Source organism: Cavia porcellus, unplaced genomic scaffold (genome assembly GCF_034190915.1).
Source record: "Cavia porcellus strain 051 isolate PalLab524CR breed Dunkin Hartley unplaced genomic scaffold, mCavPor4.1 scaffold_27, whole genome shotgun sequence".
Taxonomy (NCBI): domain Eukaryota; kingdom Metazoa; phylum Chordata; class Mammalia; order Rodentia; family Caviidae; genus Cavia; species Cavia porcellus.
This window is the reverse complement of record NW_026947510.1, coordinates 1,892,945-1,916,823: the sequence shown is the minus strand read 5'-3', so window position 1 is coordinate 1,916,823 and position 23,879 is coordinate 1,892,945. Positions and strand designations below refer to the sequence as shown.

Sequence of the window (23,879 nt, the reverse complement as noted above, 5' to 3'; positions counted from 1 at the left end):
CATAGCATTGTTTTAATTTGCATCTCTTGAATGACCAGTGATATTGAACATTTTTCATATATTTATTTACTGTTTATATTTCATCTGAGAAGTCCTCTCAAATGCCCATTTCTGGATTGGATCTTTAAATTTGTGAGGTCTGATTTTTTTTTTGAGTCCTTTACATGTTTTTGATAGTAATCCTTTGAGGAAGAACTGGCAAATATTTTTTCTCACATTGTGGGTTATCTCTTCACGCTGTTGGCTTCTATTCCTGTGCAAAAGCTTTTTAATAAGATGAGGTCCCATTTGTTGATTCTTTGTGATAGTTCCTGTGCAATTGGGTTTTATTAATAAAGTCTTTGCCTACACCAATATCTTAGCTGTTTATATCTTGTATAACAAGATAGAGGATCCCTGAATCTCCCCAGCAAAGCAGTGAGCTGTTAACATGGCATCTGGTCTACCTGACTGTGTGTAGGAAGCAGAGTTATGATTGTGGGAGCACTTATCAAACTGTAAAACACTATAGACAGAGTATACTAATTAATTATCTCTAATTTACAAGCAAGGATTGTAACTCAGAGAGGTTAAGTGGTTTGCTCAAGGACACTCAAGCAGCAGGTGGCAGAGGCAGAAGCCAGCCCAGATCCTAGGACTTTGGAACCCCTACTTTTATTTCAGGCAAGATTGAGGTAATCTGTTTCCCTAAAGTTGTTGCCAAATGAAAATCAGATGAGGAATACAAAAGAGACTTCGCTGGCTTGTTGGTCATCTTTTCTTACTTTGGCTTTTATCTTCTTCTTCAGACCTTAATGAAACAGAAGGACAAGTCCTGGATGGAGCTGGCAGGGGTCTTAGTGTGGGGCAGAGCAGCGATCTTGCAGAGGGATCACTAGTTGGCCAGAGAGCACTGAGAGAGCAAGAAGAAGAGGTTCCTCTGCACAGTGGAGGGGCCAGTGTATATATATTCCTTGGCCTGTGAAACTGAGACCACACGATATTTTAAAGTGGTGAGTTAAAACTGTAAACCAGGTGTAACCACAGGGCTTGTGCATATACACACAGTGTTTCTCTAACAAAGAAATCATAAACATTTTGTTTCAGAGATCTTTCAGTTGACATTGGAAAGGTGAAAAAGAAACCCAGCTTCACAGTGTAGGTTCATAACTTACAAAAAAGTGCCACCATCTTATCCTAGAACTGAAGCAGGGAGTCATCCTTTGTTGATCACAACAGCTTATTTGCCTACTCATTAATTTTGAAAAAGATAAAAGATGAACATTCATTTCATACCTTCTGGGTTCAGAGGCTGTTGGGAGCATTTACATGCATTTGCTCATTTGTCCTCACAAAAAGTTTGTGCAAGCCGCACAGTATGTGAGTTTTCAAAATGAGGAAATCAAGACTCAGAAATGAAGCAAGGAGTTCGTCAAGATTAGATTCCGGGATAGGAAGAAATGGCAGCAAAATATAAATATATCTTACTACAATCTGTTATCTCCTCAACGACACACTATTTTAGTTTTCTTTTTCCTCATCCCTTTTTTGATCTCAGATCTTCCACCTACAAGCTCTCTTCCTGTCTGAAATACACTGTTTTAAAATTGCCTTTAATGAAGGTCTGTGTGTGGAGAACTTGGATTTTTGTTATGGTTGGCTCAGGTCTTATTTCTCTTATCTCGAAAGGACATTTTCCTTAAGTCTTCCCTTCTCAGATGACAGTTACTTTCTTTGACCATGTTGGAGACGTTTTACCACTGTGTTCTGGCCTGTTTGTGGCTAATGAGAAATCAGCTGCCTAAATGTTAGCCACTTAAAGGTGCTGTCTTTCTCATTGCAGCTTTAAAACATTCTGCTGTCTGGTGTTTGCAGTTTACAGACATATATGTAGTCGTATATTCCTTTCTGTCTCTTATTGGGATTCATAGACCTCGGTTTTGGCATCTCTTATCACTTTTGGAGAATTCAAAGACATTAACTGTTTAAAAATATCTTCTGCAATCCCAAACAGACCTACATAAATACTTATTTTTCAGTACAATTACATAGTAATTACACTTATATTCACACGTCACACAAGTGTGACATTTCAGTACTTTCTGTATGCAAAGTATAGTGACCAGATCAGGTAATCAGCATATCTTTAACTTCAGAAATAAATTCTTTCTTCGTGTTGAGAACCTTTAAAATCTGTATTAGCTCTTTTGAAATACTCAGTTATTGTTAACCTTCACTACTGTGCTACTGAACATTAGAAGTAAAGACAGAAAAATATAAAAGAGCTTGAGATACAAAAATGGAATCTATTGGTCAGCTTTGTGTTACTTTAACAAATAACCAAAATAATCAACTGATGAAGAGAAAAGGTTTGTTGTGGGCTCATGTGTTTGAAGGATGCAGTCCATGATGGTATGGACCCAATGTGCTGAGGCTTATGGTGAGACACCCCATTAGGGCAATGAACCTATGGGAGAACAGAGCCTCAACTTGTGGCTGGGAACAAAAAAAGAATGAAGAAGAGACCAGGGTCTCATGGCCCCTTCAGAAGCACGTCCCCAATCACCAAAAACCTCCTAGCACTCTCCCAGAGGATTTGTACCTCCTGTGGGCAATCACAAATCCAAGCTATACCAAGCTATACAATATCTGTCTGTGGCAAAGGATAGACTCTATTTTTCAAACCCCCTAAGACAGTGGTGCATATGGTTTGCATGCTCCAGTGGGCTGTTTGTATCACTGAAAGCTCTAAAAGATTTGCAACCACTGTCTTAAGATACCTTGCTTATTTTTGTGTCTCTCCTCTTTTTCAGTTTCTTTGTCTTTTCCAAGTTGCATATCAATGAATTTATTTTGGCCTAGCTTCCAGTTCACTGTTTCTTTCTCCTACTATATCTAATGTACTATTAAATCTCCTTAGAGTTTTTAATTTCAATGTATATTGATTATTTCTAAAATTTTTCTTGGCTCATTTTCCAAATCTTCTTGATAAGTTTTTATGTATTTCTTTGTTCCCTGTGTGTTTGGAAGTCTAGGATTGCCAGACAAATGCACTTGATGACAGCCTGAAGGTGCATGAGTGATCTCGATCCAGGATCACATGTCCAACTTTCTAAGTTTTAACTTCAATGGTTTCCTGTGATTTACTGGGATAAAGTTCTAAAACTCTGCTCTGGCTGATGGAGCCTGTTTTTAAACCTAGCCTCCCGCCTCTCTCTGCCATATTAGGATCATTCTAACCATCCTGATTTCCTTTTGTTTCTGGAATGCATAAAAACTGCTCCTAGCTATGGGTGTTCCAACCTGCTCTCCCTCTCCGGAGTATGTTCTGCACCGCCCCTTCACTCTCTGCTCTCATCTTGTGGCTCCCAATGCAGTGGGTACCTTCCATATTCTCCGTCATTCATGCTGCTCTGCACGTCTAGAGCTGCAGCATTATATATCTCCATTAGAGCATCTACCTCAGTTGTGACGCCATGGTTATTTTCCCAATTTCTATTCATTTTCCCTTCCCTCTCCTGCTAGTTGGCAAGGGCCAGACTTTGTATACATCTCATTTCCCACTGTCTCCCCAACACTGAATACAAAACCTACGTGGTAGGTGTTGCTCATCTAGAGAGTCAATCTGTGGCTACATCTGACTTGTCTTCCTTCCCTCCACCAAGGCTGCTCCTACTGAATCCCCACATTTGCATTGTCAAGCCAAGAATTTCTTTTTAGTTTCAATAGTTGTTACCTTTACACCATTTAAAACTGCTGCCAACCATTCTTCACCATTCTTCATCCTTTGAATTTGAGTTTTATTTCTTTTGTTTTTCCCCCATCTCTCTAAATACTGTTTCTGAGCCTTATTGGTTGATTTTCCCCTACTGCCCCTTAAATAGCAGTGTCCCACACAATGTACCCTTCTTTGATAGTACAGCAAAAGATGTACCATCTCTTACACATGGTTTGAGGAGCCTTCATTGTATCTGTGACATCAATCATTGTATTTGAACTGGTGAATCCCATACCCATAAGTGTAACTTTGAGCCCCATCCTGCGCACCAGCTCCTTCTCTCCCACTGGATCCTGAACACTCTCATCCCTGTGTCCCATCGACACCCCAACCTTAGCCTTGGTCAAATGAAGTAAGTTCTTTTCCTTTCTAAACCGGATCCTTTTCTGGCATCTCCAAGCTGACCACATAGTTCCACCATTGACCTATCCTTGGGAGCTGGGAACCACGGAGTTGCCCTGGACGCCTCTGCCACCTCCATATCCCATGTCCAACTGCTGTCACTGTCTATGACTCTGTCCCGGTTCCTCCTCTCTGCACAGCCCCACTTCCGTGCAGCCCCTGTTGCGGCTGTCTGGACCACTTCGTTGTTCTCCTATCCCGCTCCCTTCTTCCGTGTTCTCTGTTCCTAGCTCTCAGGTCAGAGACCATGCCCAGAGAACAGTTGGATTAGGTTATTTGCCTGCTTCCTTCCCACATTTCTTCCCAGTGCGTTTTTCAGATCCAGTTCAGACTTCTCCACAACCTTCTACTGCGACAGCTACCAGTGAAGATGTGTGAAGGGCATGAACCCTGGGGCCACACTGCTGGCTTCAACTCTGCCTCCGCCACCATTTCCTTTCTATGCCTTGATTTACTTATTCAAGAAATGGGGCCAATACTGCAAGCTGCCTCACAGGTTCTAGAGCAGGATTAAATGAGTTAATACTCAGAAAACACTTCAAGTTCTGCCTGGTTCATTTTAACCAGGGACGATTGGCTGCCACCATTTGTAATTATTTTTGTCATCCTTTCTACCCATGATTATGAATGTCTGTCTCACTCACTCTGTTTTGCTTGTAATTTTCTACCTTGCTTCAGGAGTCAGTTTATTTTCTGAGGAGCTTTGTGTCAGCCCTGGCCCAGCCCAGCCTGGCTGGCTCTCTTCTCCCTGCTCCTGCAGACCAGCATCCAGCCTGCATGGCATCTGCTGTGTCGTGCCCAATTACTCACCTGGAGGTGTCTTGCCTTTTGTTCCCAATGTCTTCTTTTTTGCCCAGCTTTATTGAGGCTTAAATGGCAAACAACACTGTAGAAACTTAGTGTACCACTCGATGGGATATATGCATATATCATGAAATGATTATCAGTCATCATTTTACCCAGTTAACATGTTTTGCAATTGTGGGGAGAGCGTTCAAGAACTTCTCTTTGCAGATTTCAAGGGGCGCCAAATAGTATGGTTAGTCACTGTGCTGTACATTGGTTGGTCCCCAGAATCCTCCGTTTCCTAACTACAGTGTTGTACCCGTTGACAGATCTCTCCCCATTTGCTCACCCCCAACTTCAGCAACTACTGCACTCCTCTCTCTTTGCTCTGACTTCACCATTTTACATTCTGCATTTCATGAGGCCACACTGTAATTATCTTTGCTTATTCACATAGTCTAGTGCCCTCAAGGTTAAGCCATCACTTTGCAATAAGAATGGATCTTCTTCTTACAGCTAAAAATGTTTCGTTATATATTATATACACATGTCATTAGCTGTAATGCATACAAGGAGTATTTTGTATGTGTGTATCTCACAATCATTTCTTTACTCACCTGTTGATGGGCACTTGGGTTGTTTCCATTGCTTGTGTATTGTGAATAACACTGCTGTGAATGTGAGAATTCAGAAATGTCTTTGAGCTGCTGATTTTTTCTTTTGTATATACAAGTATATCCAAATGTGAAATTGCAGGATCATGTGATAGTTTTACCTTTAATTCTTTGAGAAACTTCCATGCTGTTTTTGAGTTACTGGAGCCCCAAGAAAGTATCTGGTATACCAGAATGGATCAAACATATTTCTTGTTAAATAGTAGAATTGGTGTATGTTGTAGAATTTTTATAATACATGAAATATAGTGATATGGGTCCAGATTGGGGAAAGGACTAAATACTCAAAAAGGATGGGAAGAAAAGTATGTGTGTGTAAGTGACCCAAGAGTAGGCGTGGCAATAAATGGTGACTCGGGCATCTGGTGCTGTGATCTCTGCCTTCCACTCCGAGTGATCTTAGCTGCAGGTTGCAAGCCCTCCCCACTCAGTGAAGTTAAATAATGATGTTGATTACACATGCAAAGTCTGTATGAACAGTGACCAGGGTGGTCTAATCCAGCAATTCTGAGAAGCCCTCAGGATTGAGGCATTCTCTTTATGCTTTACTTTCAGGCTTCCCCTTCATGTTCAAAATGTGGCTGCAAAAGTTCTAGCCAACATGTTAGGTAGAGGAAAGAGCCAGGGCAACGACAAGATGGAGGTAGAGCCTGTCCCTCCCTGTACTGGCTTTGACTACTTGAGGTCTCTGAGCTAGAGATAAGGTTGCCACACAGTGGCCAACAAAATTAGACCTCTGATGGCCACGGTGAAGAGATAAATGGACATTGTGTGGGTAAGCAGCTGGGTTTGTCTGGAAGCCAGTTGCAGACCCCAGTATGACGGTTAAGCAACTTCAAGGCCTTTTTCACCCTGATAATGTGCAGAGAATTTATCAGAGGCAAAACGAGTATCTCCTTCCTCTGTTCTACGCACAGGCCATGTCCTGACCACAGCTGCCCATAGTTGGGAGCTGGCACAGAGCCACAGCCAGGGCAGCAGGCTGCTTGTCAAGGATTAGGGCAGCAGCAACATGCCACTCTTCCTTGGTGAGCCCAGCTCAGGCCTCCCCAGGGCACTCGGCTGTGCCACGTCTACCTCCGGAGAGAGCTCAGACACCAGAGTCCTGGGATCCAGAGGGAACCCCAGAGAGGCAAGCATACTATCTCCTGCCCCTCTAGAGGTGCTGCTGGACCCAAGACTTGTTCATGGTGAGACTTGGGGTATAGTGGGGGCAGCGGCCTCTGCTAGGGGAGTCTCTGGTTTTCTGAAGCAATCCCCTGCTCCCCAAAGCTCATCTCTGTAAACTCTTCAAAGTTGACTCCCAAGCCTGCTGGATCCCCTGTGTTTGTCTTGTTGGACTCATCAAGCTCTGTAGCAGAGGCTCTCAGCCCTCCTGGGTCTGCCTCTTTCACCAGAACAGAGAGTTGATGGGGAGACTTTAGTGACCTTGGATGGGAGTGAAACCTGGCTCCCCTGCCAAAGCAGCAGTGACAGCTTCTAGAAATTGTTCCACAGTGTGGCATCCCAAAGGATGTCCTAGAGAATTGGGAAACTGCTTCTCTCAGACATGTTTCAGGAGCAGCTAAAATAAGGATGGAGCAGAAGGTTGAATCTGGCTGGTAGCCCACAGAATATAGCTTCACATCTACAGCCAGGGGCAGGGGATGTGCGCAGTGATGCTTGTTCATCCATTATGATAAGTGCTGTTTTATTTTATGTCTTTCTTGAGTTTTCAATCAGATTGTCACTCCTTTCAGTCAGTAATAGGATATTTTATTTCCGTTATATTTTCACAAGGTCAGCATTCAGTTACTCTTTGCCGATTGGCTTTTTATTACACTGTTATGAAGAAAAACCCGATCATTCGAGGTTCTAGAGTTTTCATTGATTTGAACTGAGCTGTTGTCAGTGTCTGCTGAGCACATGCTGAAGTGGAACAGTGTCAGATCCTCTGCTTCTGAGCTGGCCTGAGGTTGCTAAGTGTATTAGTTTCCTGGGGCTACTGTTGTAAAGACCTCTAACTGGGTGATTTACAACAACAGAAGTGTACTGTCCCACAGCCCTGGAGGCAGGAAATGTGAAATTAAGGTGTCAGCAGTATCTTGCTCCCTGTGTCACAGAGGAATCCCCTTCCCACATCTCTGTAGCTGCTGGGGTCTTGTGGCCATCTTTAGGGCTCCTCAGCTGACAACTGCTTCACTGCATGACATGGCATCCCCCATGCATCCCTTGTCTTCTTACAGGACATAGTCGTATTGGATTAGGAATCCACTGTCCTCCAGTATGACTTCATCTTGCCTAACTATGTCTACAGCAACCCAGTTTTAAAATAGGGTCACCTTTGGTGATATTGGGGACACCAAAAGAACTTCTGTAGATTTCCACCTCCCAATTCACAGTTCAACCCGTAACACTAAGTATCTTATTCATAACAACAAGCCTGGGGACATAAAAAGGCATGAGTGGAGGGTGGATGCCAACAGTGCCCCTTAGTGCTGCCCAGAGGGGTCAGGAGAGGCCTGCAGAAGCTAGCTGTGTCCTCTGCTTCCCGCATCCCTTGAGGAGCCTGCTACCACTGTGGTGCTGCTGCATGGGATCCAGTGCAGAACTGCACTTGCTGGCATTCTGCATTTTATAGGGCAGGTAAAACAGAACCCTTGACAGAGGGGAGCAAATAGGCCATCTGGGAGCCAGGCTGCCCTCACTGTTGAGAAATGCTGGGAAGCCCCATGGGCCTGGTACCCAGAGACCTTGTTTTCAGTTATTTGTTGTGATAAAGGATGCTGGGATACATCACCTGCCTGAACACGCGTAACGTGAAACACGCTCAGTTATGCTTGAATTACCAAAAGAACTGGACATGGTGGGCTGTGTATAATCAGTAGACTGACAGCTGGCGGGGTCGAGCAGCAGCTGTGCTTTTAGGTACAACTGAGTCTTCTGCTCCCATCTGACATCTTCCCGCCATCCCTCACTGTTTCTGTCTATGAAGCCTGAGTAGAGCTGGCTATTTAGTATCACAGTGGAGCTATTTTTCTTAGAAGAAATCGAAAAGGAAAGGAAATTAATCACTGTGACATTCTTGTCTCTTCCAAGAGAAGGTGAGAGCTTGCCCAGCAGGCTGCCCCCTTCACCCCTGACCAGGAAGGGCGGGCGTCTATGTTACACATGACTGCCCAGCCCATTTCTGTTGCTTGTCTTCTTTTTTCATTTGGATGTTTACATTTTAAATAATTTGAATGTTATAAAATATTGCTGATGTAAGAAAGGAATCTAAGAATAATTTAACATACACTTACACACCTGAAAATAAAAAAGTTCTACCTAATAAAGACCGTCTACAAAAACTGGTAAGCCACCATTAATTTCTAGCCTAATCACTCTTAAATGAATCAGTAGTCCCTTATTTTTGGTCAGCTTCTGAGTATATATTCATATTGGATTTATCTTTGTTCCAAATATGGTATTGCTTGGCCTACTTCAAAAAATGTCTATATTTGGGTACTTCTTAGTTATACAGAATACAGAACCATCAGAACAGTTGTTTTAGGAAAATAAGAAGGTGGTATATCTGATCAAATGGTATTTCTGTTTAAAGTGTTTTTGAGGAGTCGTGATACTGATTTCCACAGCGGTTGCACTAGGTCACACTCCCACCAGCATGCAGGAGCCCTCCGTCACCATCCTCGCCAGCATCCATTGTTCTTAGCATCCTTGATGAGCTAGCTACTCTGGTGCGATGGAATCTCAGGGTACTTTCAATTTGCATTTCCCTAGTGGCTAAAGATATTAAACACTTTTTCATATCCTTATTGATCACTTGTACTTCTTCTTTTATGAAGTGTCTAGTCAATTCACTTGTTCATTATTGATTGGGTTGTTTGGTTTTTGGAGTTAATGTTTTGAGTTCTTTATACTTTCTAGATATTACTACTTTATTTGAAGTGTATCTAGCAAAGATTTTCTCCCATAATACAGCTTGTCTTTTTAGTCTGTTATTTCTTTTGTTATCCAGAAGCCTTGTAATATACTATAGTCCCAGTTACTGATTTTTGCTATTTTCTGTATTATTGGGGATCTTATTCGGGGTTTTATTCTTTGCCTGTGCCTATGGCTTCCACTGTTTCCACTGTTTTATTCCAGCAGTTTCACACTTTGTGCTCTTATACCTAGGTCTTTGATCCATTTGATTTTATCTTAGTATAGGGTAAGAGAGATGATTTCAATCTTCTGTATATGAAAGTCCAGTTTTCCCAACGGCATTTGTTAAAAAGGCTATCTTTCCTCCAGCTCCTTTGTAAAAAACAAAACAAAATAAAACACTGGATGGCTGGAGGTGCACAGGTTTGTTTCTGTGTCTTCTGTTTTATTCTGTTGGTCTACATATCTGTTTCTGTGCCTGTACCATGGTGTTTTTGTTACCATGGTTTTGTAATATGTGTAACTGAAATCGGGTATTGTGATGCCTTTAAGATTGCAGTTTTTACTCAGGATTTCCTTGGCTAGTCAGGGTATCTTATGATTCTATATGAATTTTAGAGCTTTTTTCCAGTTGTGTGAAAAATGTTGTTGGTATTTTAATAGGGATAGCATTGAATCTGTATATTGCTTTTGGAAGTATGGCAGTTTTAACAATATTAATTCTGCCAATACATTAGCAAGGGATGTCTTCCCATTTTTTAGTGCCTTCTTATTTTTTTTCTTCAGTGTTCTGTAATCTTCATTATGGAGGCTTTTTACTTTATTGGTTAAATTGATTCCTTGATATCTTCTTTTGAAAGTCATTTTGAGTGGAATTGTTTTCCTGGTTTCTTTCTCAGTGAGTTCATTATTGTGAAGAGGAAAACTATTGATTTTTGTGTGCTGATTTTTTTTTATCTTGCCACTTTGCTGAATTTGTTTATCAGCTCTGAGGATCATCTGGCAGAGTCTTCAGGGTCTTTTATATGAGAATCATCTTACTCTATGAATAGGGGTGATATGACTTCTTCCTTTTTACTTGTATGCCTTTTATTTATTTCTCTTGCTTAATTGCTCTGGCTAAAGTTTCAAATGCTATGTTGAATAGAGGTAGTGGAAATAGACATCCTTGTCTCAATCTTGAATTTAGAGGAATGCTTTTTCCTCCTCTCAATATGATGTTGCCTGTGAGTTTGTTAGATATGTTTTTTAGTAATTTGAGAAAAGACCCTTTTATACCTGCTTTCTTCAGGGTTTTTAAACTTCAAGGGATGCTAAATTTTGTCACAGGCTTTTTCTGCATCTTAAGTGATCATCTGAATTTTATCCTTGATTCTAATTATATGGTAAGTTACCTGTACTAATTTATATAAGTTGAATCATGCTTGCATCTCTGGGATAAAACCAACTTGTGAATGTTTTAAATTTGACCTAGCTTGTTAGGTACTGATGATTCCCTTATGTCAAAGTAGAATAAAAGAAATCTGGCTTTCTTGTCACTTCAGTACCATGTGGTAGCTGCTTGGAGACGCCAGCAATAGAAATGAGTAAGAGCCATCACAAGTATCATCCTATTACATATATTATCTCACCAAAACCCACAAGGAGGTGGGTTAACATACTCACTTTATAGACAAGGAAATAGAAATAGAGCAAAGAAACTTCCCCAAGACTCACAACTAACATATGGTGGAACTGGGTTGAAACCCACACATCTGACTCTAGAGCCTGATGGGTAAGTCCATATATCATCCTGCCCCCCACAAAAGGTATGGAGTATGAAAGTATGAAAGTTCCATCTTTCACCTTTTAAGTGTGTCATCTCTGATGCCAGGGCGTGGTGGTAATGTTCCTGCTATGATCATCCCATCTCTGAAAATGGGTGACATGGCCACACAGCCCAAAAAAATCACTGAGAATGCACCTTTGTCCTCTTATCAAAGGCGACAGCTTGGCCTTTATGGTCTTTCACATAATGTAGATTGACATTAGCTCACTGCTCATCTTTTGCTCTCAGTCCCAAGACATTCATGGAGCAACTTCTGAGTGACAGATACTGTGCTGGGGTTGAGAGATAAGGTACATGAGCGAGAATATGGTGCTCAGCACCTTCTTAGTACAAGACTGCAGCCAGATGCAGGACCACCAGCAAAGTGTGGCATTGAGTAATGTGGATATATCAGGCTGGGCTCCCAATGCAGCAAAAGAAATAAATTCACCATGGAGCAATAAAGTGAGTGGTTTCCTGCTGTCTTGGGTCTTTATCATCTTCATGAAGGAAGGAAGTGAGGGCCCGGAAGTGGAGGCTGTGAGCTAGGGTATTGAGCCATCTTTCTGCCCGCAGCCTGGGGTGACCATGACATGGTAACAACGGCTGCACTTCCGAGTTGTGGGCTCTTTGGAGACTGTTGAAAGCTGCCTCGTCCTTACTGTGCCTGCTCTTGGCTTTTCCCATCTCTGGCCATTCGCTCAGCTGTAGGCTGAGTGGCCCTGTCCTCTTCTCCAGCCAGCTCAGTGAGAGATGACCAGTATGGGGAAGACCAGACCGGCATAGCTCTGGGTCACCAAATTCAACCTCAGCCACCACAGAGAAGGAATGTGCTGGCCGGGGTTCTTGTCCTTGTGCTTTTTTGGCTTTTTACTGTTTCTCTTTTTCCTTCCTCTGCCCTAAGTTTGCAGGCAGCAGCATCTGTCTTCTCTGTGGTTGTCCCAGAACAACTGGGGTTTTGCTTTGTATTTATTCTTTCTCTGAGTCTGGTGCAGACAGAGCGGGTGGGGAGGAAGTTGGTGGCTTCTCATTCAGATGCTGTGGTCTCTAGCTGGGTCTGATGCTAGTGGTAACATTGTATAAAACAAAGTTGTTTTATACACAATATTCTAAATTCCAAGTACTTTTAATCAGTTCCAGGTGACCACTGGTGATCTGCTTGTGCTTCTGCTGGACGTATAATTAGAAACTAGTCATTTACTGGTTTAAAAGAAGAACTCCTGGTGGAATTGGGCCAGCAGCCATTTCTCAGTCCACAGCTTGGTGTGATTCTGTATGCAGGTAGCATGTGGTGACACAAGAGATACATTCGTAACCTTTTAAAGTAGGTGTTTGCAGTCCATAGTGGCTTATTCACTGTGGGGAGTTGGTGCCTGCACAAATACATCTTATTTTTGCCTCCTGTTCTTCTCCCCTTCCTCCATATCTTAGTCCTTTTCCCTTATGAAAAAATCTATCTCCTTGTTTCCTATTATCTTTTATCTTGCTCTATAATTTATTTATACTTTGCATTTGTCATGTAAGAGAAACAGTGCATAAGCTTGTGTGGTGATTTATTTCACTTAATATTACAGTCTTGAGGTGCATACATTTTCCTACAGATGACCCAAGTTTATCCTTCTTTATGGCAGAGCATTCCATGTACTTCTTGTCCTCAAGGAGCTAGTGAGAAAAAGAGAGCATATACTTTCAGGCCTGATTTCTCAGAGAAAGGTTCTAAGTCGAATTTGATCAGTTTTCCTAGTGAGGCCAGGACTGCCCCCTAGTGGAATATTTCATAAATTTTTTTTTCAAAGAAATTACGCTAAAAGCCCAGTAAAAGGTTGTTTTGGGAAGAGAAACTTACATGGAATAAAAGCAAAGGCTTGAAATACTAAATAATTTCCCCATTTCATGCTTTCTGTCTAAATTAGACCATTTCCAAACATACTTCAAACCAAAAAGAGGTACATGCAGTACAGTTAGTGTGAAAACAACAAAACCACTTGCAAAACTGTGTTGACCAATTGTAGACTGTCAGACGAACGTGGAACCAAACATTGTTAAACCAGCAGAGGTTCAGGATCAGTCACCATTGCAATAAATTTCTTTATAAGAGCTGCTTTCTAAAAACAGTTCATGTTCTTATCTATATTTGCAGTACAATGATAAGATATGTCTTGCAAAAATTAGATATTGCAATTATTTACTTTAGGGTTCCTTTTATTTTTTATCTTTTTCTCTTTGATATTCTATTTAGGGTTATGCCAAGCAGTTTTTTCCCCAATTCACCCTGCTTATTGCACTACCCACATTAAAAGGGTAACATTTGCAAGGTTTTCTTTAATTCTAAAGACTGAATTTTGCCTCAGCGATATGAGCAGACTTCTTGGACTGGAGATCTGTTTGCCATGATACTCTATCACTTTCCTTGCCCATATCACAGCATAATAAAGCACTGTGACACCACTTTTGTATATAAGGCTTCAATCATTTGCAAGAATAGTATTTTTCCTTTATTTATGTGCTTGGATATTTGTAGTTGAATTTGCCTCTCTGTGGCTCATGAAGTAGGCTTCCTTCTTCCTCTTGTCCTATACAGACAGGAAAGTGATTTTGTTATTTCTTATTATTACGTTTAAAAATTCTGCAGCCCTCTTATTCACTGCTTTTTTATTTTCTTATAGTATTTCTTTTTGTTGTGGTTTCTGCTAAATCTAAGCATTTCATTATTAGCACAAGAATGTGTTCCAGGGCAGTCACAAGTGAACGTTTACATAATGACAGATACAGTATTAAAAGTCACATCCTTTTTTTTCTTTTATGTTACAACTAGGGCTAAATAATGCAGCTGAGTCAGCTAAGTTACCTAGAAATTTTATCTCAGGTGCTATGAGGGTATTTAAGCACCACTGGATAAATGATCTTTAAGGTCTCTGACATCCTCTGCAACATTTGTGCAACAGCAGATGATAGCCTCAGGTAGTGTGTCACACTTGGCTTGGCTTTGCTGAATGAGATGACTGGCTTCCACATCCAGGCATCCCTCTACCTCTCCCTAACACTGACAACTCCAACTGTTAGTAGTGGCTCCGTGAAGGCAAGCAAGTCATTTGGCCCCAGCCCCTGAAAGTTGGTGCTATTGCTGACACAAATGGGTGGATTTTCCAAGGTCTTGAAAGTTAATCTCTTTGGTATGCCCCAAATTAACTCACATCACTTCCAATACATTTTTCCAAGGGGACCAATTTATCCCACTTTCACACCACCATGCTGGAATAAGAACAGCCAGCCTCCAAGCACACACAGTGCCAAAGCACTGAGTGAATAACCAGTCAGATACCTCGTAGAGGCACCTTATGGGGCACTGTGAGATGAGATGCAACACAGATTCATGCCCTACTTTCTGCAAACTTACGCAAGCAAAATGTTCATTAACAGTGCTCCTGAAAGCAAAGTCCTCCTTGCCTCTTCTGGCTGGCTCAGCAGGAGCAGAGAGGATGCAAAGCTATTTGTATAAGAAGTCACAAATGGCATCACTGCATTGTGTGTGTGTGCTTCCCAGGCGTTGTTTGAACAGCAATCCCAAGAAGGTCAATAAAGGGATGTTGGGAGGCTACCCTAAGGATGATACTACCTTAAGGGTGGAGGAGAAGCAAGAAACATCTGGGGACTGCTGTGAACTGAACCAAGTGTAGGTATGGACCCTGCCTGAATGGAGAGAGAAGAGGAAGGAGAGAGGAGCAGCTATGTATGTAGTTAATCTTTAGCTGTTAACTCTGCTGGAAATTTAGTATTACCTATTGTCCTACAAATAAATGCAAGCAGAGGGACAGCTTTTTTTTTTTCATTTCCTAGAAATAAACATTTTGAAGGAAAGCTGTCATTTCCTTCCATGGACATTATGGGACACCATGAGGTGGGGCTTGCTGTCTTGGTGTTGAGTGAGATGCTGCAGAATGTTGGGCACTGACCCAAGCAGAACTGCTGGTCCTAAAGAGAAGTAAGGAACACTGGATAGGAAGCCCTGGTAGGGACCATCCCAGGATACCCCTGTCCTGGAGCCCATCCTTACCAATTGTAGGTGGTGAGGGAGAAAGTTCAGTTCACTTTAAACTGAAATGTGGGGCTGAGGTTAGGGATCAGGACAGAGGACCATTGCTGGTGTTGCTGCGTCCCAGTCAGGCACTCAACTGTCCCCTCTGCAGGCTGTACTTTCTTTGTGCCCCAGGGCCAGAGGAGCAGTGAAAACATTTCTAAGCAGTTGAGAACTCCAAATGCAAACACACAAGTTTCAAAACTTCCTTGTTTGACCACTTCATGTTGCCAGAGAACCTAAGATATTTTCCCAGAGTGACTGGAGGAGCAAATAAACAGGAAATGAACTGATATCTCAAACCATGAGGAGACAGAGTGGCCTCAGGGAAACAGCGTGCCAGAAACTGGCCAGCTGCCTGTTCAATAGACGCTGAGTGTTCCTTCCTGGCCAGCACTCTAGTAGAACACTAGGGTCTTACTGGGAAGAACATAGGTCCTGCCCTCTGACTTAGTCCTCCAGGAAAATATATGCTGGCTTGTTACAAGGATTATGTATTCCATTATGATGGGCATAGATATGCCAAGGAGGAGCCCAAGACATGAGATCATGCCTTCATAGACCAAGTGCAAGGGTCTTAACAACCATGTATACACGGAAAGTGAGGCTCAGAGAGGGGCAGTTATTGATTGCCTTGTCAGTGATTGAGGTAAGATTACTTTTGATGCCTCATTCTATTTTTTTTGTTTTTGGAGCTGAGGACTGATTTACTTTTGTGGTCAGGGTCAGTTTATACCAAGATTTTCGTGGAGGCGTCCAAGGGCTTTGAATGAAGTTTAGCAGCTAGGAGAATGGGTGGGAACTGTTCACAGCCTGCATAGGGAGTTCTTTCCACAAGTCCTGCCTCCAATAGGCTGAAGCTATTCTAGGTAAAGAGCAAGTCCCTGTGGTGCTGTCTGTACCTGGGCAACACCAAGAGCAACAGCCATGCTTGTTTGGCTTGCAGTTAGGGTGCCACGTCTCCCTGTCCTGCTCCTCACTTCCCCTCACTGTAGGCCGTGCTCTTCTGCAGCCTCCTATTCTCTGGTTTCTGTACTTCTCTCTCTCTGACTCCAGCCTCCACACTGTTCAGAGTTCCCTGGCTTCTCTGATTACTGTCTGTGTGGCCTTCGGCAAGTCGCGGATCCTTCTGAGTGCAGTGTGTGAGTGAGTGTGAACCACAGCTTGCAAGGCTTTAGGTGGGACCTACAAAGATAGTTAAAACATCTAGCACAGGGCATCTGACCAGCTTCACATATGAACCCCCTAAATTCACGATGGCTGCTTGTCACCTACAAAGGAATAGCCCTGTTGGAAATCACTTCCTCTGTGATGTGCTGGTGCTGTTATTCCATGATGAATAACCCTTGGTCCTTGACCTTGGAGAGCTAAACAGTTAAGCAGGAATGGTCATATCTGCAGCCAAGTGTAATGGAATATGACCAAGGACCATGGGAACACTGAGGGTAAACAGCCAAGTTCCCCAGCTTGGTATTGAGGTCCCCAGCCCTTGTTTACCTCTTTATACAAACATTTCCCAGACACCTTCTGCCCTTCTTCTGTCCCTGCATCGAGGGCCTTGTCTCACTGCGGATTTCCTTGGTGCTGCCTTCCTTGTCCCTTCCATGTCCCTACAGGGCCATGTGTGTGCCCTTAACCCGTCACCCAAATCACTTTATCAATATTTTACAAAAAATTTTTTTTTGTTTTTTCTTTTTAGACAGAGTTTTGCCAAGTTGCCCTGATGGGATGCACGCTTGCAATTCTCCCACTTCAGTCTCCCTCAGTGCTGGGATACAGGCAGGTGCCACCACACACAGCTAAAAAAATTCTTTTTATTATAAAAGCAATAAATATTCATTGTAAAAAAACCCAAAGAACATAGAAAACATGAAATAAGAAAATAAATGTCACTCATAAGCCCAATAAATGATAACCACCATTAACATTGTGGTGTATTTCCTGCTAATTTTTGTCTAGTGTGTGTGTACATATACTTTTTGAAATTTGTGTTTCCTCATTCTGCCTAATATTTTAGTTTGCCCTGTTTGTATCCATCTCCATTAGACTATAAGCTATTTGGAAGCAAGGATAGTGTGCCGTTCTCCTTTATCCTTGTCACCACAACTAGGAGTCACTTTGTAAATGTCACCTGACTGAACCAGCAGGAAAGTTGGCTTTGGAATGCAGCTGTAGTGACTTAGAGGAGGCAGCTTTTTTGTCTTGGTACTTGCTGCTTGTTAAATGCCTGCCTTGTCTGAGCCTCAGTAAGAGCTGGCCAGCCACCTGCTGTTCTTGGCGGGCGGGGAAGGGGACTAGAGATTCATAATGGTTCCACAAGTAGCCACGCCACAGGCGAGGGATTAAGTGGTTCTGTACCCCATGTCAGACTGTGTTGGAAAGCAGCTCTACCCTGTGCTTCAACTTTGTCTTGCTTTAAAATGACACTGTCAGTTCTGGCAAATCTTTTTGTATCCGTTCTGATCAAAAGGAATGTTGACATTTCACCTGGGGCAGTGGGCTGGATGTTCTCCTCTAAGGAGTCAGTTTGACTCTTAATACACTCTGTGCTTGGAGTAAAATTCAAGAGGCTTTTGAGCTAGGGCCAGAAAGTAGAAATAACTAACACAGGCTCCTTTCCAAAAAGCTCAATGTGGGAACCTGCAGCCAGGTCAAGAGAGTCATTTCCTCAGCAGGCCACAGGCATCAAAGTGGGGGACATGGGGAAGCGTGGTTTGCAGCAAATATTAGCAAAGCACCGGATCCTTTTAGGACATTTGCGAAAACATAAAGGGTGGTGGTACATTAAGGAACTTGCGTTTCTGGAACAAATGTAGGAATTTCTTTGGTACTAAGGGCCGCAGAGCCCTGAAAGGAAATGTAGGGGAGACAAGTCCACTTGGTATCTGAGGTTCCTATTGGGATATGACATGATGCTATTTAGTTCTTGTTTTCTTGAAACGGAATGTGGCAGTGTTGCAGAGGCTTTTTCTAGTAATAAGTATCCCTCAGGGGATCTCATCATGAGATCAAAGAAGTCTGCAAACCTTTGACTTCTAATGAAAATAATCAAAAACCAAGCTCAGTTGTGGAGAATCCTTTAAGAAGCAAATCATTAATTCAGGTGATCAGAGACCCTGGTTGGGGACCCATTTTTGGAGCAAGAGAAGAGATAGAGAGAAAGAGAGAGGAGGAGGATGCAGGGCTCAGCCTTGGGACTACCTTCTGGGACAAGATCTCCAAACTTCTTGTACCATTAGAAGAAACAGGAGCAAGTGGGAATCCCGTGGTTCATGTGGCACAAAGGTAGGCGCCAGGAGCTGGAGGCCCAGGGTGCCAGGTGACTCACCAGAGGTGAGGACATAAATGGCAACTCGAGGGACTATGTTTAAAATTTTCAAACAAACTCTCCAAGTCTATTTTTTTTTCTGCAACTCTAGATTGCCTGTGGGAGGAAAGGGAGTTAATAGAAAGAGCACAGGTTTGGGGTACACTTGGTTTGAACTCTGGCTGTTTGGGGACAGGTTTTTAGTCCCTTTAACTCCCAACACAATGTGCCCAAGGTTTATCCCTGTCTGCTAAGTGACACTGGCTCCTTGTAGATCCTGCCTGCAGCCTCAGACATCCAGCTTACTCATTTGCCTGCTATTCTAGCTGGGATGAAGCAGAGGGCTGAACAGACCAAGTCCCCTGCCTTCATGGAGCCTAAATCCAGACCAGTGCAGGGCAACAGGAATGCAGCCTGAGCCACATGCATGACTTTCTAGCAGCTATGTGAAAACTGAAAAAAAAAAAAAAAAAAAAAAACAGAAGAAATCGATTTTTAATAATATGTAATTTAACTCAATGTACCCAGTGTAGTATCATTTTAGAACAAGAACTTATTAAAAAGTTGTTCATGAGCTATTTAGCATTTAGCATTCCTTTTTTTTTTTAGGACTCAGTCCTTGGGACTTGGGTCCTCATTTCAAGTCCTCAATAGGCTCAGAGAGCTGCTCTACTGGACAGTGAAAGTCTGGGGCCCAGGGCATAACTTCCACCCAAGTGGCTACTTGCTAGGAAGTACTGCCTTGCCCGCCACAGAGTGCTTCCTTCTAGGGCTGAGTCCCTGCCCACCCAAGCACGCTGATTCATGCAGAGAGTGGGAGAACGCCACTGCATGATGGTGGTTTATCTTCAACATGATTGGATAAAAAGGTGCCTCTTAAGAGCTCTGGCCTCATCAGGTAGGAAGTCTATGGAGGAATCATAGTTTTGTGGATTCAATAGGAGGTTGGGCCTCACCGAGTGAGGCCGTTTTTGGGGGTGCGTCAGATATATGCCTGGTCTCAGCTCTTCCTTCTTGGCTGATCCCCTGACGGCTGCTTCCTGGCCACCATCAGGGGAGCAGCCTTCCTTCACCATGTTGTTTCAGTATGGATGCTTCTATCTCAGAGCATGCTGGGCATGGACTGAAACCCCTGAAACTGTGAGCCAGAGTAAATCTTTCTTCCTCTGAGTTGTTTCTCTCAGCAGTATGTCATAGAACAAAAAACTGCCTACTGCACCAGCCACAGGGTCTGACCTAGTCTGTAGGACTGCTGTGCTATTCTTTTAACAGATCAGCAGCGTAATAACAATAATAATTACATGGAGCAGTGCAAAGTGTAGGCCAGGCTGCATCCGGAGTGCTTCAGGTGCTCTGCATCTTATCATCGTCACCATGACTTTGTGAGAGGTACTTTTTTAAAAATCTGTGTTTAATATATAAACAAATGGGCTCATAAAGGTTAGATGATTTTCTGAGGGTCACACTGGTGAGGAGCGGTAGACCCAGCACTTGAACTCAGGACCACCTAGAGCCAAAGCCTTGTGCCAAAATGTCACATGAAGGCATATCTGCAGGACATCTGGCCTCCCAGCCCTAGCTCTCCACAGCTGTCAGGCAGGATCTGTAACTGCCGACATGTGCTCATTACAAACAAGATAGCACAATCTTTTTAAGTCATACAGTAACGTTTTCATGTTTATTAACTCACAAATGATAGGCTAGATTACAAAGATCTTGGTAGACTTTAAAGTGCCACTTGGAAATTGACTGTCATCATCATGTGGTTCTTACTGCTGTCATTGTTCTGTGGATATTGTGTCTGGGGAGCTCATCACAGCCCAGGTTTCAGGGCAGACTATAGAGACCCCTTCCTGGGCCTCATCACAGTCTGGGAAGTTTTTATTTGTAATCCTAAGGAAAAGTTATTGGAATTCTAGTGAGTTAATTCCAGTCTACCACTTCTAGTGCAACCCATGATGAGAATAAAGACATTAAGGCATATTTGTAGTTGTGGGGAGCCAGGAGGTCCTATGTCTAACCAGAATAAAGGTTCTCTGGAACAAAGGCCTTGACCCTGGGCCTGACCTGAGTTTTGTTAATTTGCAGTGAGGGGAGGAGTTTGGAATGAGTGACTGTGAGAGTAGCCGTGAGCTGGGCTAGATAGCTGTCCTGGAATTTCCTCTGCAATATGCAGAGAGAGAAGGACATGCAGAAGGAGTAATCTTCATAACACAGCTTGAGGTAGTAGCTAATGTTTTGGGGTCAGTGCTTAGGCTCTGATTTGTAATAATCTTTTATGCCCTAGGAAGTCATAGCCTCTTTCGTGAAGCCCAATCCCAGCAGACATTGTGGAGCACAGTTCTCCATCCTCTCTGGCTCATACATGTTTTTTGGTGGCCACTGGGCAGGGAAACATTGACTGTCACCTTGCTTCAAAGACTTCATAGCAGCACCCTGGGCAGACTGATTTACATTGCTTAAAACCAGCCAGTACTATATACTCAATACATGGAGATAGGGTCAGGTTTAGCCGAGTGGATCTTTTTTCAAGAAGTGTCACCCAGTTGGTCCTCCACAGCAGTCCCTGCAGCATCAAATGGCATCTAAGCATATAACCAGAACTGAGTTTTCTGTTCCAGTACCTGGACATTTTTGATCTTTGCTTATGGAGATTCTGCGGTAAAAACCCGGAATACAGGTAAGCTGATTGGCCAGATGTTGTTAGCACTGGCTGGCCTGCGCAGGGCTGGTGTCAGTCCTCATGCTCAGCTTTTAATGACTCCTCAGAACATATCAGAGAGACACTCAGAAACCTGCGGATGTGGTCACACACGCTTATGACGCCAGAACTCTGGTAGGCTGAGGTGGGAGGATTGCAAGTTTAAGCCAGGGATGGACAATGTAGTGATTTAGAGACCCTGTCTAAAAAAGAATAGAGATGTAGATTAGTATGAAGGCCCTGAGTTGTGTTTTTATTGTTGTTGTTGTTTATTCATTTGTTTGTTGTAAGACAGGATCTTGCTATGTAGTTCAGCCCAGCCTCTGACTCACTGTGTAGCCCAGGCTGGCCTTGAACTTGCAGCAATCCTCCTGCCTCAGCCTCCTGAGTGCTGGGATTATAGGTATGCACCACCACTCCTAGTTTGAATTCCCAGTACAGAAAGAAAAAAGAAAGAAGCCTGAAGACAGGATGCAGGTGCCCAGCCCATCTCTCCTAGCAAAGACTCAGCCAACTGGCAAGGCAAGCATCTAGTCACCAGTGTCCAAAAGAGAGAGGACCCACAGTCCTTGCCCATGGCCTTGCTAAATGAGATCACCACCCAGAACATTCAAAGCCATTTCCCTTTCCAAGGCCTGCTGTGGAGCCAGTCCTGACCTGGTCTGTTCCTGTGCCTCCACCCGAAAGCTCTGTAGAGTACACTGCTCTGCCCGCAGCCAGCCTCTGTAGCTGCATGCCTTGTCCTGTCACCTTCTCGTTTCTTTCACTCCCAGCCTCCAGTAGCGTCTCCTGGAAACCATCACAAGTGGACTTGGGATATCTCTGATGATGTAGTTGGTGGGCCCCACTTCGTTCCAGGGAGGGCAAGCGCACCTGGTGTTCGTACTGACCTGTCATCCAGTTTTGCCTGCTGTTTCTCCATTTAGATCTGTGATGCAAACCTTTTAGAGACCAAGTACCCAAACTGCAATCCAGAACCATCTTATGTATCACAAAGTGCCAACATAGCAATTAAACCTGAATATTGAAGTTGTAGGTTAGAAAAACATCTTTTCTCCAAAAACTCACCTGATGGGGTGACTTTGCTCAGATACTGGCAGTGAGGGCTCCGTGTGCCTACTGTGCACGCGTGCAGTAGGTTTGTACCACTGAGCTTTGAGAATCAGGCCAGTCTCTAAGCATGTCAGTCTCCATCCTAGAATATCTGCCAGACACAACTGTGTTGGAATCAGTGGCAACATGTGGCCGAACATTGAGTAGAGGGCAGTGCCTCAGTCCAAATCAGCCCCTCTGAGGCTGGGCTCTAGTTTAACACTGTCCTTTTCTTTTACTGCAGTAACCCAAGTAGCAGCACAGTGCCTGGCATCTGACAGGTGCGTGGTAAAGGCTGGTTCTGTGGACACATGCATAAAACAATCCGCTTGGCCACTGAAGGAGGTGGACTGGGGGAGGTGAGCAGGGAGAGCTGGGGTGTGTGTGTGGCGGCTTTCTGAAGGCTTCAGTGGTGAAGAGAAGTGAGGTCAGCTACTGACAGGCTGTGGAATAATAGGAAACACATTGGCCTGGAAATCAGGGACTTGAAGACCATTTCTCTGCAGTAAGATTTATTTCCTGTGTAACCCTGAGAAAGTCTTGTAAGAGCTGAAGGAATTTTTTTTGTGAAATTGCTTTGAAAAATCATAAAAGCAATGTAGAAAGATGTTATTCCTTGCTCTAAGATCTGCTCCCTGCCCACTTGTCCAAATGTATTTATTAATTTAGTTTATGTAGGCCTATCTGCTCCTTAAAACATGTTTTTTCCCCTTATACTTGTAACAACAAAAATATTAGAAAATCAAAAAGAAAATAAAAATTATCTCTTCAAATTACCATTTAAAACCAGTATAAACAAAATATATATTTTTTCCTAAATAAGTTTCCCAGGTGTCAGCCTGCGAGGGAGGATAGGCAGTCTTGTTCCCCTCTCTCTTAGCTTTCCTGGCTTTGTGAAGGCTGCTAATTGGGGAAATATTGTGGGCAAAGCCCACGATGGTTACTCCCCAGCATCTTGGTAGCAGTGCCGGTGAGGGGGGAACTGGGTGGGTCCCGAAGGTGGTTTAGGGAAGGGGTATTGTCCTCTCTCTTTTCCCTTCTGAAAGTGGGATCTTTGTGTTTATTGCTTGTCTTTCCCACTAATGTAGGCTCCACAAGACAAAAGCTTTCTGAAATTGCCTGTTGCTGACTCATCAGTACTTGAAAGAGTGTTTCTGCTTAGTAAATATTCATTGAATGAACAAATGAACAGCAAATTCTGTGTTCCATTATATAGGATACACAAGCTTTAATATTGCATGATTTCTTTTGTATGAGCAGCCCAAATTATAAATAAAGAGAAAAATAAAAAGTAGATAATAGGAAGTAGCAGAGAGAGACTTTCTCAAATGGGAAGGGAGGTAAGGGAAGGGAGATGAAAAGGAATTAAGGTGTG

General features: G+C 43.1%; 1 protein-coding gene across 11 annotated transcripts in view; it reads left to right on the top strand.

The window, feature by feature from the left end:
- Cracr2a (calcium release activated channel regulator 2A) overlaps positions 1-23,879 on the top strand; it is a 117,069-nt gene that overhangs the window by 10,702 nt on the left and 82,488 nt on the right. The window contains exon 2 of one of the 11 annotated variants that reach the window (XM_063237697.1): positions 789-992. The exons of the other annotated variants lie outside the window; for them this stretch is intronic. The gene's annotated coding sequence lies outside the window, so the exon portion shown is untranslated. The remainder of the gene's footprint in view (positions 1-788; positions 993-23,879) is intronic. 11 annotated transcript variants of the gene reach the window in all.